The sequence below is a fragment of the Musca autumnalis genome, unplaced genomic scaffold (assembly GCF_047663935.1).
Source record: "Musca autumnalis isolate F117 unplaced genomic scaffold, ASM4766393v1 scaffold_3, whole genome shotgun sequence".
Classification (NCBI taxonomy): Eukaryota; Metazoa; Arthropoda; class Insecta; order Diptera; family Muscidae; genus Musca; species Musca autumnalis.
In genome coordinates, this window is record NW_027411866.1 from 127,359,646 (window position 1) to 127,373,525 (window position 13,880).

Sequence of the window (13,880 nt, forward strand, 5' to 3'; positions counted from 1 at the left end):
AATCAAAGGAAATTTAAACTGAATTTAGCAATTTCAATATGGCAGTGCTGTTGAAAATCAATTGTCTTTTGTCAAATTTCCATGTTTAAGAAAATAAAAAAGGAAAAAAATCAGCAATTTTCGCGTTTCTTCAAAATAAGTAGTGGTCTTTCGCGAGTGGAATAGCAGTTAATCGTTTTTGGCGTCTTCTAACAAATCTCTTTTTAAAATTTTTATTTTCACAAAAAATGTCATTACCCACCATACCAATTCTATCAGAAATTATATCTTCTTCAAATGTTTTTTAAAGTTTTGCAATATTTTTATAATATTAAAAAAACTCAAAAATATCGCGAATAAATTAAATTTATTTTTGCTTCATCGTGGTGAAAAGTTCAATGGTAGAAAGTGTATTTGTTTCGCATATTTTGGCGAACTTTTGTAAAGCTCTATGAAATGGTCTGCTGGGTACAAACAAACAACACAAACAGCTGTTTCATAAATGCAGAAACTATCAGGGTGAAAAATTAATTCAAATTAGGACATTTTTAATGCAAATTAACTCTGCCGTCTGTCTAGGGTATAAAGAACTAAATACAATAACTCCATATAAGGTAACCTCAAACGAAGTTTTGCCTATTATGAACCAGGTATTAAATTTTCCCAGACTTGTAGAATGTGACCCCGATTTAATAGTAACAGATTGGAATTTGCTAAGACTCGGTGAAACTATACTTTCTTTCATCTCATTTTTGTTGTTGAAAAATAGTGCATATTCTTGAGGTAGCGTTTTGCGGTGCCAACGATAGCTCGAAAACGGATGGCCCGATCATAGTATATTTTTGTAAGCGTTTTAGGAACCTAATAAAACAGAATAAAAAAATTTGAGCTGTCAAATTCAAAATTTCGATTTTAACGAAAAAAAATTGACTGGTTTTGTCAAAAAATTGGGCAAAATATTTTTTTTAAACTGTCTCGCTTAAATTCAAGCCTTTTATGTAGTTAATAAGCTCACATTAATAATATAATAAGGTCATATGAAGATCGGACAATTCGTTTTAGAGCTATCGTTGGCACCGACTTCAAAAACGCCGTTTCGAGAAACACGCACTTAAAGTTTGTATGCTACATTCAAATCACAATAAATTGTTGCCTTCCAATCATAATATCTCAGACAATTTTTTGCGACATACTACCTTTACTAGGCGTTTATACCAGACAGTTTGTCTTCAAATACAACTCTGATTTACTAACACATACATACATTTGTCGTTTGTCTCGCAGCTGTCCATCATTTTTTCACAGATAGTCAGAAAGACAATTTTTTGGCATTTTTGTAAAAATAAGTGAGATAATAATTAAAATGAGTTGAAAACAAAAGAACATGAACAAAAACAAAATATGTGAATGGAAAACAAAAAGATGTCCATGATTTTCATTCAAAATTTTACAACTGTTTTTGCAGCTGTGGGATTTTGACAATCAATACATGAAGTCAACTGTCCTGTCATTTGTAAACGCAGGGTTACGTAAAAATAGACAATATTTTTTTCGATTTTTCTAAAAGTAATAAAAGGTATCTATGAGAAATATATATTTTTGTTTTAATTTTTAATGTTAGGCCGTTTTAGGTCGTTTTGGGCCGTTTCTAGGAAAATGTTGGGCCGAAAAAAAATGTTCGAACGGTAACACTGATTACGGAAGACACTGGCTTTGAAGCTGTGATCTATGACTAGAAACTCAACTCAAATTAGATTTGTAGATAGATTAGGTCTGTACGATAACACTGTGCAACACTGAAAATGCAAAACAACTTCTACATATTGAGACTACAAAACCCCTAGTTGGATTTCGTGTTTTTAGATCGGGTTCGTATTTTATGGCCTCATCTCTACCGGGCTAAAATATCCCTTTTTTCCATTGATCCGGGCTTTATCTCAGAAACTAAAAAGAATTTTACTTCGCGGCCTTCAGTAACATTATAGCCTGTAAGTAAAAGAACTTACGTGTCAAACGGATGAACTACGAAAAACCGTAACTAGCGGTCAAAATTGATAAAATATATAAAAATTTACATAATTTCTGAAATTATGGTCAGTTACATCCAAACTATTGAGAGTTGAACCAAGTAACCATTCGCAACAAATTCTGAAACTGTCCCAGCAAAATGTTTGCCTCCAAAGATGCAGTTAAATGATATGTACAAGTGATCTGGATGTGCATCAAATTATGCATTTTCACTGATGATTTTTACAAGAGCGTGACTACTGAAAGATGCACTCCAAAGCACTGCATTTTAACTAACCCTTTGGCACTGCATTTTAACTGACCCTTTGGCATTGCATTTTAACTAACCCTTTTGCAATGCATTTTAACTGACCCTCTGGCACTGCATTTTAACTGACCCTTTGGCATTGCATTTTAACTTACCCTTTGGGGTAGAATAGGAGGCAGTCCAAAGCACGTGTTTGGTGCAGGCATTCTGCGGAAATTGTGCAAGCCATTACAAAATATGCCAGAACAAATAAAATGCATTTATTATTTGTGCAAAACAAAAATATTAACAACTTTATTACATTAACACAAATTATGAAAATTCTCCATTGAATTCAATCGCAAACATGCGTGTTTCCTCCGCTTGCATTTGTTCCAAGCTGAACTGTTTTTGCTTCATTTGCTAAATGGGTTGTCTTCCCATCACCAGTTAAGATTTCGACACGTACTCCAACAGCACTCCATTCGGAAATTTTCTTCTGGTGAGTTGCCGGAAAAATGTTCACAAATTAAATACTATTTAAATATTAAATATTATTTAGTTTGTATTAACAAATGTTTGGACATGTTAACACGCTTATCTCTTTTTGGAAAATGAAAGCCGCTGCCTGTAGAGATGTACAATCTGATTTATGTACATATAGGGATCTCTAACAACTGCTAATAAAATGTAGCGAACGGAGTGCCTTTTTCACGACTCCGTTTGGACTGCATCCGGATGCTGTTAAATTGTGAGGAATTGGAGTGTATTTTTCACGACTCCATTGAAGTGCATCCGGATGTTGTTAAAATGTGACAAATGGATGTGATTCTTTGGATTGCATCCAAATGCGGTTAAAATGTGAGGATTGGAGTGCCTTTTTCACGACTCCGTTTGAACGGCATCAAAACATGCCGTGATAGAAGCAGTCTACATTGCACTACTTCCAATTTATTTTGCTGGGGTAAAACACTTATTTCATGTTGTTTAGGCGAACATATTTCAAACAACGTTTACACAGGCTGTTTATTCTCATATTTGAAATTTCAATGTACTGTTGATATATTTTTCAAACTGTCGTTGAAAAATATGCTAGAAACAACGCGATAGAGGCATTTCACAACAATGATATGTTCTGAAGAGTTATGTATTACATTTCAGCGAATATTTTTCCCAAATATAATATTATGAAAATGCTAACCGTTTATAAGATACGTTGTGAAAAATATACAAATTAAGGATTTTTTAGATATATTATAAAATTTGAGGCAATATATGAGATTATTCGTGTTCATTTTTTTCCAAATACCTTCTTCTTGTTCTTATCTACAAGTTTGCTGCGGATGTCAGGGAAAGATTCGTATTCGTTTTAAAATATAGCCCCGATTTTCTTTAAAAAGTGGATATTTAACCATGTTTATATGGGGCCATAAAATCCGAACCCGATCTAACAAAAAAAAAAACCCAAAGAGGGTTTTTGTCTATTGGGTCTGCATTTTCATAAAAACCGCATTAGAAGTTGTTTGCACAAAATTACCTTGAAAATGTTGCACCGTGTAACTTTCCCAGCAATTATTACTCAGCAAGTTCCAGCAACTTCTCTCAGTGAATTTTACTCTCTCAAGAAAAAAAAAAAAAAAAATTGCAGAAAATTAGTCCCAATTTACATTGGGCGAGTTTACTTGCGGCAATTGTCATTTTGTAGGAGAGAGAGATGAGGCATATGGTAACCCTTTGCCTCTCAGCACCCTCTCTCACCTACAAACTGACAATTGCCGCAAGTAAACTCGCCTAATGTAAATTGGGACTTAGCGAACAACATTTTGTAGGAACCAGTGTGACCAGATCTAAAAAGTGTTGCAGCTAAATCTGAATTGAAATAATGCTAAAATAATATTAAAATGCCAAAAATAATGCTAAATTTAAAACGTCGTTTTTTAATAAAATATACCTTTCGTCATTATATGGAAGGTATATTAATGCTTGGTTTACATTTACGAAATCCACTCGATTTCAACTGTCAAATCCATACGTTAAACGACAAATGAAATCCAGATGAGATTTCATTTGACGTTTGAGCTATGAAATTGACAGTTGAAATCGAGTGGATTTCGTAAATGTAAACTTAGCATAAGTTTGTTTTGCCGTTTGCATCGCATTAAAAAAATCATCTGCGGCACTATTAAGTATATATATTTTTGAGTGTATCACCAATATTTTTGAAAATTTAACATAGCTGAAGCCTAGGTTAACCGTTGTAGAACACGCGACTTGTGATTGTATATCGTCACCATAAATGCCGGAAGACGTAACCCACAAAAATAAAACTTTACAGGAGAAGCAAAAAACGTTATAAAATTAACAACTGTTTTATGGAATACAGTATTTTTTGCTTACCTGCGCAATCAAAAATTGCACGACTTCTTGTGCAGCAATCCCCAAAATGCAGGAAGCTTAAATTCGTTTACCTGCCCAACAAGGCCGATATCTTCAATATTACTTACGTGCATATGATGTGCAGCTATAAGCAATATTGAAATAATGAGAGACATTTCAAGTTCGTGAGAGAAAACATTACAATTTTTTACAATTCATTTTCTTTTCTTGTGTTGTATTTGTTTTGCACACGTTCTATCAGTACAAAATCAGAGTAGTTGATTTTGTCCTTGTTTGGATTTTGCAAAAAAAGTATATTTTTTTGTGCAGATATATGTAAATTTTACAACCAAATTGAAGTAAAATCACCAAAATTTTGATGCAGCTATGCCGAAAATGCAGCTATTGAATGTGCACTAAAACATAATATATTGAACGGAATCTAGAGAATAGTTGCCTATTAACTGATTTTTGGTCAGGTAACGCCAAAATGCAGCTATGAATAATGCAGGTAACCAGAAATTACTGTATTAATCTTATGAAGGCGAGTATATGGGATATTATCGATCATATACGAAGGGGAATTAGTAGTGAAACCAAATTTTCATGTCGGTTACGTCTTCCGGCATTTATGGTGACGATATTATACAAATTAAATACTTTTGGATAAAATGAAATATTTTTGGATGTGCCGTACTATAACGGTTACACTAGAGTTTTTTGCCTGGTTAACCCACTTCGAGAGGATTTATTTGACGTTTGCGATATGGAATTGACATTTGAAATCCAAACCCACTGGGTTAATCCGCTTAAGTGTAACCGGGGTATTAAAAGATAATTTGCGTGGAAGCTGTGGCTATATTTATGTTAAAAAGCCAACTTGTCTTTTTTTCTTTTCTCTCGATTTGTGTGTAAACCACGCTTCCCACGAGTTTCCTGTCAAAGTAAAAGCAGAAGCAAACGAAATAAGGATCGTCTCCCTAATGTATTACTTTTCTAAATTTCGTTTGCCTGTACCATTAAACGATGCCGACATTTTGAAGTCAGATTTGCAGCGTTTTTTTGAAATTTTCTTCTAATTTCATTCCGCAAACAGGTTTTTCAAAATACTATATATACCCCCATTATTACAAGTCTTCTTTTGTTATATTTTGGATTTACCGAACAGATTTAGAGCGTTCCGCTTAACTTAAAGTTAAAAGTGATGATTAAATTTCAAGGAGGAGCTTCTTAGCATTATCTTTCAATGTAAAAATAATATTTTTAATGCCTCCAAATTGGTTTATTTTGCGTTTTCAAATCCATCAGATAGTAAAAGAACACATATAATAATGGCCCATAGTATTGTAGTACTTGCTATTCCGATTTATTTGATACGAATATTGTGAATGTAGTCTTCACAGCTTCATGGAAATCTACATCCAAATGCGGAAATTTTGTGCAAACATTATTCTAAAAATCCTATATTTCGGGCCTAATTTTAACAATTGTCATTCGATTTCTTCGTACTTGATTGCACATTTAATTTTTTTACGTTCGTGATTACCCGTGAGATTCCATCTACTAAAACGCGAGTTACAAGAAATTCCAAAGTAGAAAAATCACTTAAAATTGTTTTTGGAAATATCGCGTTTTCTGTGGTTCGTTTCCACTGCAATGAAACGACTAGTACAGTATCTTCGTTTTAGCGGAAACATAGATTTGAAAACTTCACTGATAAGAGAGCTACATTCCCAAAAAATAGTGTGTGATGCTAAGATCTAAACGCTCAACTCGAAAGAGAATTAATTAAATATCACTATTAATGACCTTCGCCTTAGGGTCATTATTATATGTGTTCTTTTACTATCTGATGGATTTGAAAACGCAAAATAAACTAATTTGGAGACATTAAAAATTTTATTTTTACAAAGAAAGTTAATGCCAAGAAGCTCCTCCTTGAAATACAATCATCACTTTCAACTTTAAGTTAGCCGGAACGCTATAAATATGTTCGGTAAATCCAAACTATAACAAAAGAAGACTTATAATAATGGGGGTTAATAAGGCAAAAATAAAAAATAGTTTCAGCACGAGCCAGGCTGGGATTCGAACCTGGGTCTCCGACAACTGAATGTCAAGCATGGCACAATTACCAGGTAGATGCATCTGGTAGATGCATCAGCAAACAACTACAACAAAAACGAGTTCCGTACTGTGAAATGTCAAAAATGTTTTCCAAAAATAAAGCGATTCACACATTTTTTTCAACAAAATTTTGTTAGGCAGTTATTAATAAACATATTATAACAAAAATCCGTAAAAAATTCACAGTTTTTCTTTTAAATTTTTGTTTTTTAATTTTGTGTTTTCAATTACAACAACTTTTTTGACAGCTCACAGTACATCAGCTGGGCTGACGCGGCTACCTGTATGATTGTGCCATGATGTCAAGGTTGCCGGCGTCATAGCGTTCTGAGCCACCATCAACTTGTCAAAACTTTAGTAGAAAACAAGTAAAAAAGTATCAGTCGGCTTTGCCGACAGAGATATACCCTCAGCCTGTGTATATTGAAACAATTTTTTTTCCAAAAAAAAAACGTATGTATTTAGGGGTTTTTAAGAATTTTGGGCAACGACAAAAACGTTGATTAGGATTAAAGAGCAAAAGTTTTGCGGAGGAAATACTTAAAGTAATGGATCGACATTGACCATTATGAAAGTGGATCTCCAGCCACTACGAGTACATATGGTGCCATAGGGGGTTTTTACACCCTTTGGGATGTTTGCTCAAGAAGTATGAACTTGCCCCTGAAAAAAACTTTTACCATCGCAATTGAGGCAGCGAATGCAAGTTGCTTCAACAAAAATCAAAGTGATTCAATAGCAGGTCTTAAAGTGAACTTATCCGAAATTTTGTTTCGGAGGTACTGGATGAAGTGGACAAATATAGTCCATATTTGTACCTGATCTATATCTGGTAGATATATTAGGATGTGTAAAGTATGGTCCAATTCGGCCACTCCCTTCAAGAGTTACCGTATAAACAAATTTTCCAAAAATGTTTGAACTTTTGTGGGGGAGGTACTGAAGGAGTGGACCGATATGGCTTATCTTCAAACTTAAACTATGTTTGGACAAAATATTACTAAGGCTCGTTCGAGAGTTATCTTGCGCTCCATCCACTACACACGGTGTTAAAGGGCCTTTTTGCATCTTTCAGGCTCTTTTCTTAGGAAGTATGGACTTGCCCCTGATTAAACTTGTACCGTCGTATGGGGGTGAATGAATACAAGTTGTTGCAACAAAAATTACAGCCATTCGAGAGCAGGTCCTAATCTGAACATAACCAAAATTTTGTGTGGTAGGTACCGGAAGGAGTGGACTGATTGAGTCCATTTTGGAACTTCATCTAAGTTTAGTATAAATTTCAGGATGTGCAAAGTATGGGTCAAATCGGTTACTTCCTGTTAGACCCCCATCAACCCCCAAAATTTCGTGAGGATCCAATAAAAATTTCGTAGTGTGATTGCACAAAAATGGAAAAAGGGATGCATTAGCGACTATTGCGATATCCCTGTTGTTTGACCACCTATGACAACCTACTTCACATCGTTGTAAAGGTGATCTTTTCCTTGCCAGGTGTTGCTTTCGATATACCTCCTACAGAAGGGAGATATTAACTTTGAAATAAAACGTTGGTCTTTTTTCCTTTTTTTGTCACATTCCGACCCCTGAATAATATCCGACCATTATCAAAAATCAAAACGTTTTTTCCTCTGTAGGACCCCCAATAACATCGTGACGATCCAATTAAAATTGCGACCTGTAGCGTGATTTCCAATAAAGTGGAAAAATGGGATGTATTACCGACTATTGCGATATCTCCGTTATTTGGATACCTACGCCAACCTGCTTTAATCATTGTAATGATGGGATTTTTACTTTCATTGTCAGACTTTGCTTTTGGAAGGTCCCGAACCAAAGCTGTGATATTCGTCATTATTATTAAAATCGCAAAAATGAAAAGTTGTGTTCTATTAGCGGCTTTTGCGATATCTGCGTTGTTTGACCACCTACGACAACCTACGTAACATCGTTGCAAAGGTGATATTTTCTACTTTCATTAGCAGGTTTTGCTTTTGATATAACCCTTTTAGAAGCGGAGATATTCGCTTTGGAAAAAGACGTTGTCTTTTAATCCACATAAGTTTTTTGCCCATTCCGGCCCCTAAATATTATCCGACCCATGGTACAATAATTCTTAGGTAGGCCACAGCTAACAGCTGATTACAATTTTTTTTGTTATGGCTTAATCTGTCAAAACCGTGTTGACATGCAGAGTTGATATTTATTATTGATCAAAAAATTCAACTCTGTTTTGTTTTCATTTCAACATTTCGTTCTTCTTCTTCTTTGTTTACTCATCCGTTATCATTCATCAAAACAATTTTGACGTTTTAAGCCATAGCGACAGGGTTGTATTTTTTTGGCGATTCTCATACCTGGCCTACCTATGAATTATTGTACCATGATCCGACCATTACTAAAATATAGGCTTCTTCCCCTCCGGGACCTCCATCAACATACAAAATTTCGTGACGATCCGATCAAAATTGCGACCTGTAGCGTGATTACAAGGTTTAGATGGACAGAAGGACGGACAAACACAGATCGACTCAGCTCGTCGAGACATTCATTTTGGTATATATAAGTATGGGTCTACGACCATTATTTCGATGCGTTACAAACTTTTTGGCCAAAACCAACTTATAATACCCTTCCCACATAGTGGTGTAGGGTATAAATACAATTCACTACAATAGGAAGTGTCCTTTTGAACAATGATCCTTATACCCCGTTTATATATATCCGGATTTAACAAACCGACTGGGTTTTAAATGTCAATTCCATTGCTTATATTTCAAACAAATCCTCTTAAAGAAGGTTAACCCTGCAAAAAGCTCTAATATAAACAGCATATTAGATACATCTATTAAATATTTTATGCCAGTAATACGTTAAAAATATGAATCTGTGGTAAACATAAATAATAGCACGCATGGTACAATAATTCATAGGTAGGCCAGGTATGAGAATCGCCAAAAAATACAACCCTGTCGTTATGGCTTAAAACGTCAAAATTGTTTTGATGAGTGATAACGGATGAGTAAACAAAGAAGAAGAACGAAATGTAGCACGGTTACACAACAGCTTTTTGCCGGGTTAACCCACTTCATGAGGATTTATTTGCTTAATCTGCTCAAATCTGACCGGTAGTGGGATTCTGTAACTCACTTTTGCTGTTATCGATAATTGTCGAAATTTTCGGTAAGTTAACGATGAATAAAAAGTAGTCGCTAGCCTCTACCGACACAAACAGTGATGCAAACTTTTCTTTATGTTTTTAGTCATAATTTTACGATTTAATTTTACCGATTTTTGTCGGTAATAGGCCGTTTACATATAACCGGGTTTACCCAGTGGGTCTGGGTTTCAAATGCCATTTCCATTGTGTATACTTCAAATAAATCCTCATAAAGAAGGTTAACCCTGCAAAAAACTATAATATAAACGCCGTATTACAGCAAACATGAGTTACAGAATCCCACTACAGATTTGCCATACAAAAATTAAATCCTCTCATGGCTGGGTTTATTTTAAATCCGGCACAAATCCACCAAAAATACAGTGTTGTATTCGGTATTTGTGCAAAAAAATCCAACTCTGCTCAAAAAGTACCAAAAGTTGCAAATATTTTTGCAACAGATATTTGGTGTGTTCGTTTACTCAAAATTTGTACAAATTGTTACTGGATGTTGTTCGTTTACTCTACAGTACAATGCAAAAGACTTTAGTCGTTTACAAGAAGTTACTGGACTTGTACAAATTTGTACAAATTATTGAGTAAACGAACACACCTTTTGTCGTGTTTTACACATTTACGATTGGTCGCATGAGATTTTATGGAGTTAATAAATCTAAAGTTATTTGGAAATCATAAAATTATTTTTTTTCACTAGACACTTTTTTAACAAAAAGTACGATTGATACCATGATACAAAAATGTATCCCTGTGTGTAAAATATACCAATATGAGCAAAGAGGCGACGATATCTCATACGAGAAATTGTAAAAGTGTAACACACGACTTTATTAGTTATTTTTTATGTATACGTAAACAAACATCGGCTGATAGTTTATATCCTCTGTTTATATATAACCGGATTTAAGAAACCCACTGGGTTTCAAATGTCAACTCCTTTACGTATATGTCAAATAAATCCTCATTAAGAAGGTTAACCCTGCAAAAGGCTATAATATAAACATGGCCTAAGTGTAACCAGCAAAGATTAACCCACTGGATCTATTAAACGGAATTCAAAATTAACATAATTCAAACTTCTAATGAAATTATTTAAATTGCTACTGTTTATAAAATGATTATGTTTCAAATTATATTTAGAGAAATTCAACTTAAATATTTTAAAAAATCCCCGTTAAAACTATAAACGTACGTTTTAAATTGTGTATATTTATTAATTATTTCAGAATTACGTATTATCAGGGAATATGACGACCATGGTGATATTTACCTGGCCTAATAATTCATAGGTAGGCCAGGTATGAGAACCGCCAAAAAAATACAACCCTGTCGCTATGGCTTAAAACGTCAAAATTGTTTTGATGAATGATAACGGATGAGTAAACAAAGAAGAAGAAGAACGAAATGTTGAATTAAAAAGAAAACAGAGTTGAATTTTTTGATCAATAATAAATATCAACTCTGCATGTCAACACGGTTTTGACAGATTAAGCCATAACAAAAAAAAAATTGTAATCAGCTGTTAGCTGTGGCCTACCTAAGAATTATTGTACCATGGTACCATGGGTACGGCAGTGTTAAACGCGAAGCATTGTACACTAAAACGTTCACATTTTTAACTAAGGAGTCATCTCGATCGAACTATTCTTTTATCCAAGTGAGTTCTAAGTAAGAATCGAAAGATCGATTCTTGAGATCTAAGTAAGAATCAAAAGATCGATTTTTGCTTGGTAATACGTAGGCCATAGCTAACAGCTGATTACAATTGTTTTCTTGTTATGGCCTATTCTGTCAAAAGTAGGGTTGACATTTTTACCGTTGTTGACATTATGCAATTATTAAGGTAAATGCATCGGTGAATTGTTCCAATAAAAAACTGCTTTAACACCACAGCAAAAAATGTTGGAAGTGGGGCATGTGGAGTTATGATTTTACAACAACCCTTGATGCAGTCCATATGGAGTTATGAAAAATGCAGTTGGTTGATCCCTACCCGATGCTGGCGAAATCATTTATTCTAAAAATAAGAGGGAGTGCAAGGCCTACAGAAGGTCGGCCATTCAGGGTACTGTTAACAACATTTGACAACAAACATACTACATTTTACATTATTGTGATTTTAGTTTCTTTGTATTTTAAATCACAATAATGTTTTTGATATCAAACATAATAATCATAATTTTACAAATGTTTTTGCAGTTGTCTGGACGCCTACGTCACACAGGCAAGTTTTGGGTTTTTGGCAATCAATACAGCTGTGTTCCTTTACTTACCTGAGGTTACCATTTTTACCTTTTGTTGCCATTTTTAACCTGCAAAGCGTTCCTTAACCCCGAAAGGTGGCAAAACTGGAAGCAATTTTTAAGAGAGTGAGAGAGGAGAGAGAGAGAGAGCGAAAATGGCTTTCTCTTCTACCACAGGCTACCAGCAAAATTTCTGCAGGTAACAAATGGCAGAACTGATTTTTCGACTTTTGTTTGACGATTATTTCACAATGACGAAGAAAATGGACGAAAAACAGAAGAAAAAGTCGAACGCTGACAAAACTAAATTAAAAACTGTGAAATAAAAGACGAAAATTTATTTTTTTATGTTTCTTTTTGACATTGCTGCCAGATCTACCATTTTTTCCGTTCCTTTACTTTTCTGGTAAAAATGTTCATGAGAGAGCAATTTTGACACTTTCCTCTTTTACCACCCTTACCATTAAAAAAGTATAGGAACAAAGCTTACATGTACTCAACTGTCCTGTCATGTGTAAACGCAGGGTAAATGTAGTAGGAATTTTTGTAGAAATCGTCGGGACTTCATAAATGCAACAAGACGCATCACATTGTGCAGTAATTGCCAAATTTGTGGAGTTTACCATTTGTGTTGCGCTGGCAATTGACATTTACCCTGCGTTTACAAATGACAGGACAGTTGACTTCATGTATTGATTGTCAAAATCCCACAACTTGCCTGTGTGACGTAGGCGTCCGGACAACTGCAACAACAGTTGTAAAATTTTGAATGAAAATCATCGATTTATTTTTGTTTTCCGTTCTCATATTTTGTTTTTGTTCATGTTCTTTTGTTTTTAACACATTTCAATTATTATCTCACTTATTTTTACAAAAATGCCCAAAATTTGTCTTCCTTACTGTCTGTGAAAAAATGATGGACAGCTGAGAGACAAACGACAAATGTATGTATGTGTTGGTAAATCAGAGTTGTATTTGAAGACAAACTGGCTGGTGTAAACGCCTAGTGAAGACTGACGATACGGAAGTCATACTATGTTTACATTTACGAAATCACCTCTCGATTTGAACTGTCATTTCCATTGCTCAAACGTAAAATGAAATCGAATCGATTTCAGATGAGTTTTCATTTGACGTATACGCAAAGGAATTGACAGTTGAAATCGAGTGGATTTCGTAAATGTAAACGTAGTGTCAGCCTATGTGTTAGTAAATCAGAATTGTATTCTAAGACAAATTGTCTGGTGTAAACGCCTAATTATTTAATACTGTTATGCCAACTGACATTTGCGAAGAAAATCAGAAAAAAATAATAAAAACAATTAGAAATGGCGGATTTGTGGTATGTACAAAAATAATAAATTTATTTTCAATAAAAACAGAATATTAAAAAAGTAAAGCAATGTATGCATTCATAAATGCAGTAAAATGACATGTCCCCTTTTTGACAATGCTGTCACACATTGTCAATATTTACAATGTAAGTATTGCATTTATGAAGACAGCCAACAACAGCATATATATATATATATATATATGTACATATATGTAAATGCTATAGTCATATATAAACATTACATAGGACAATAAGAAAATTTAACTGGATGAACACCCACAAATCGGCCTGTTACCAGAACCCTTAAATTAAATGAAAAATCCTCCGTTATTTTTTACAGTGTAGACAATTAGAGTTGCCAGATTATTGAAAATAAAAAACGCACAA